This window comes from Camellia sinensis, unplaced genomic scaffold, assembly GCF_055761805.1.
Source record: "Camellia sinensis isolate YWXY unplaced genomic scaffold, ASM5576180v1 Unanchor6, whole genome shotgun sequence".
Lineage (NCBI taxonomy): Eukaryota > Viridiplantae > Streptophyta > Magnoliopsida > Ericales > Theaceae > Camellia > Camellia sinensis.
In genome coordinates, this window is record NW_028129474.1 from 16,017,501 (window position 1) to 16,022,101 (window position 4,601).

A 4,601-nucleotide genomic window follows, 5' to 3' on the forward strand; every position below is an offset into this window, starting at 1 on the left:
ATGCCTTGCTACGGCGTCGCCCAACATGCCATGCCACGGCCTCGGCCCGCATGACATGCCACGGCCTCGGCCATCATGCCATGCCACGGCCTCGGCCCGCATGCCTTGCCACGGCGTTGCCCAACATGCCATGCCACGGCCTCGGCCCGCATGCCATGCCATGCCACGGCCACGGCCCGCATGCCATGCCACGGCCACGGCCTCGGCCCGCATGCCTTGCTACGGCGTCGCCCAACATGCCATGCCACGGCCTCGGCCCGCATGCCGTGCCACGGCCTCGGCCCGCATGCCATGCCATGCCACGGCCCGCATGTCTTGCCACGGCGTTGCCAAACATGCCATGCCACGGCCTCGGCCCGCATGCCTTGCGACGGCGTCGCCCAACATGCCATGCCACGGCCACGGCCCGCATGCCATGCCACGGCCTCGGCCCGCATGCCATGCCACGGCCTCGGCCCGCATGCCTTGCTGCGGCGTTGCCCAACATGCCATGCCACGGCCTCGGCCCGCATGCCTTGCCACCGCGTTGCCCAGCATGCCATGCCACCGCGTTGCCCGGCGTGCCATGCCTTAGCCTTGGCCAACATGTCGAGCCACGGCCTCGGCCCGCATGCCATGCCATGCCACAGCCCGCATGTCTTGCCACGGCATTGCCAAACATGCCATGCCACGGCCTCGGCCCGCATGACGTGCCACGGCCTCGGCCCGCATGCCGTGCCACGGCCTCGGCCCGCATGACATGCCACGGCCTCGGCCCGCATGCCTTGCCACGACGCCGCCCAACTTGCCATGCCACGGCCTCGGCCCGCATGCCATGCCACGGCCTCGGCCCGCATGACATGCCACGGCCTCGGCCCGCATGCCTTGCTACGGCGTCGCCCAACATGCCATGCCACGGCCTCGGCCCGCATGCCATGCCACGGCCTCGGCCCGCATGACATGCCACGGCCTCGGACCGCATGCCTTGCTACGGCGTCGCCCAACATGCCATGCCACGGGCTCGGCCCGCATGCCACGGCACGGCCTCGGCACGCATGCCTTGCTACGGCGTCGCCCAACATGCCATGCCACGGCCTCGGCCCGCATGCCATGCCACGGCCTCGGCCCGCATGACATGCCACGGCCTCGGACCGCAAGCCTTGCTACGGCGTCGCCCAACATGCCATGCCACGGCCTCGGCCCGCATGCCACGGCACGGCCTCGGCCCGCATGCCTTGCTACGGCGTCGCCCAACATGCCATGCCACGGCCTCGGCCCGCATGCCATGCCACGGCCTCGGCCCGCATGACATGCCACGGCCTCGGACCGCATGCCTTGCTACGGCGTCGTCCAACATGCCATGCCACGGCCTCGGCCCGCATGCCATGCCACGGCCTCGGCCCGCATGCCTTGCTGCGGCGTTGCCCAACATGCCATGCCACGGCCTCGGCCCGCATGCCTTGCCACCGCGTTGCCCAGCATGCCATGCCACCGCGTTGCCCGGCGTGCCATGCCTTAGCCTTGGCCAACATGTCGAGCCACGGCCTCGGCCCGCATGCCATGCCATGCCACGGCCCGCATGTCTTGCCACGGCGTGGCCAAACATGCCATGCCACGGCCTCGGCCCGCATGACGTGCCACGGCCTCGGCCCGCATGACATGCCACGGCCTCGGCCCGCATGCCTTGCTACGGCGTCGCCCAACATGCCTTGCCACGGCCTCGGCCCGCATGCCATGCCGCGGCCTCGGCCCGCATGACATGCCACGGCCTCGGCCAGCATGCCATGCCACGGCCTCGGCCCGCATGCCTTGCCACGGCGTTGCCCAACATGCCATGCCACGGCCTCGGCCCGCATGCCATGCCATGCCACGGCCACGGCCCGCATGCCATGCCACGGCCACGGCCTCGGCCCGCATGCCTTGCTACGGCGTCGCCCAACATGCCATGCCACGGCCTCGGCCCGCATGCCGTGCCACGGCCTCGGCCCGCATGCCATGCCATGCCACGGCCCGCATGTCTTGCCACGGCGTTGCCAAACATGCCATGCCACGGCCTCGGCCCGCATGCCTTGCGACGGCGTCGCCCAACATGCCATGCCACGGCCACGGCCCGCATGCCATGCCACGGCCTCGGCCCGCATGCCATGCCACGGCCTCGGCCCGCATGCCTTGCTGCGGCGTTGCCCAACATGCCATGCCACGGCCTCGGCCCGCATGCCTTGCCACCGCGTTGCCCAGCATGCCATGCCACCGCGTTGCCCGGCGTGCCATGCCTTAGCCTTGGCCAACATGTCGAGCCACGGCCTCGGCCCGCATGCCATGCCATGCCACAGCCCGCATGTCTTGCCACGGCATTGCCAAACATGCCATGCCACGGCCTCGGCCCGCATGACGTGCCACGGCCTCGGCCCGCATGCCGTGCCACGGCCTCGGCCCGCATGACATGCCACGGCCTCGGCCCGCATGCCTTGCCACGACGCCGCCCAACTTGCCATGCCACGGCCTCGGCCCGCATGCCATGCCACGGCCTCGGCCCGCATGACATGCCACGGCCTCGGCCCGCATGCCTTGCTACGGCGTCGCCCAACATGCCATGCCACGGCCTCGGCCCGCATGCCATGCCACGGCCTCGGCCCGCATGACATGCCACGGCCTCGGACCGCATGCCTTGCTACGGCGTCGCCCAACATGCCATGCCACGGGCTCGGCCCGCATGCCACGGCACGGCCTCGGCACGCATGCCTTGCTACGGCGTCGCCCAACATGCCATGCCACGGCCTCGGCCCGCATGCCATGCCACGGCCTCGGCCCGCATGACATGCCACGGCCTCGGACCGCAAGCCTTGCTACGGCGTCGCCCAACATGCCATGCCACGGCCTCGGCCCGCATGCCACGGCACGGCCTCGGCCCGCATGCCTTGCTACGGCGTCGCCCAACATGCCATGCCACGGCCTCGGCCCGCATGCCATGCCACGGCCTCGGCCCGCATGACATGCCACGGCCTCGGACCGCATGCCTTGCTACGGCGTCGTCCAACATGCCATGCCACGGCCTCGGCCCGCATGCCATGCCACGGCCTCGGCCCGCATGCCTTGCTGCGGCGTTGCCCAACATGCCATGCCACGGCCTCGGCCCGCATGCCTTGCCACCGCGTTGCCCAGCATGCCATGCCACCGCGTTGCCCGGCGTGCCATGCCTTAGCCTTGGCCAACATGTCGAGCCACGGCCTCGGCCCGCATGCCATGCCATGCCACGGCCCGCATGTCTTGCCACGGCGTGGCCAAACATGCCATGCCACGGCCTCGGCCCGCATGACGTGCCACGGCCTCGGCCCGCATGACATGCCACGGCCTCGGCCCGCATGCCTTGCTACGGCGTCGCCCAACATGCCTTGCCACGGCCTCGGCCCGCATGCCATGCCGCGGCCTCGGCCCGCATGACATGCCACGGCCTCGGCCAGCATGCCTTGCCACGACGCCGCCCAACTTGCCATGCCACGGCCTCGGCCCGCATGCCATGCCACGGCCTCGGCCCGCATGACATGCCACGGCCTCGGCCCGCATGCCTTGCTACGGCGTCGCCCAACATGCCATGCCACGGCCTCGGCCCGCATGCCATGCCACGGCCTCGGCCCGCATGACATGCCACGGCCTCGGACCGCATGCCTTGCTACGGCGTCGCCCAACATGCCATGCCACGGCCTCGGCCCGCATGCCACGGCACGGCCTCGGCCCGCATGCCTTGCTACGGCGTCGCCCAACATGCCATGCCACGGCCTCGGCCCGCATGCCATGCCACGGCCTCGGCCCGCATGACATGCCACGGCCTCGGACCGCATGCCTTGCTACGGCGTCGCCCAACATGCCATGCCACGGCCTCGGCCCGCACGCCACGGCACGGCCTCGGCCCGCATGCCTTGCTACGGCGTCGCCCAGCATGCCATGCCACGGCCTCGGCCCGCATGCCATGCCACGGCCTCGGCCCGCATGACATGCCACGGCCTCGGACCGCATGCCTTGCTACGGCGTCGCCCAACATGCCATGCCACGGCCTCGGCCCGCATGACATGCCACGGCCTCGGACCGCATGCCTTGCTACGGCGTCGCCCAACATGCCATGCCACGGCCTCGGCCCGCATGCCATGCCACGGCCTCGGCCCGCATGACATGCCACGGCCTCGGCCCGCATGCCTTGCGACGGCGTCGCCCAACATGCCTTGCCACGGCCTCGGCCCGCATGCCATGCCACGGCCTCGGCCCGCATGCCTTGCCACGACGTCGCCCAACTTGCCATGCCACGGCCTCGGCCCGCATGCCATGCCACGGCCTCGGCCCGCATGACATGCCACGGCCTCGGACCGCATGCCTTGCTACGGCGTCGCCCAACATGCCATGCCACGGCCTCGGCCCGCATGCCATGCCACGGCCTCGGCCCGCATGACATGCCACGGCCTCGGACCGCATGCCTTGCTACGGCGTCGCCCAACATGCCATGCCACGGCCTCGGCCCGCATGCCACGGCACGGCCTCGGCCCGCATGCCTTGCTACGGCGTCGCCCAACATGCCATGCCACGGCCTCGGCCCGCATGCCATGCCATGCCATGCCTTGGCCTTGGCCAGC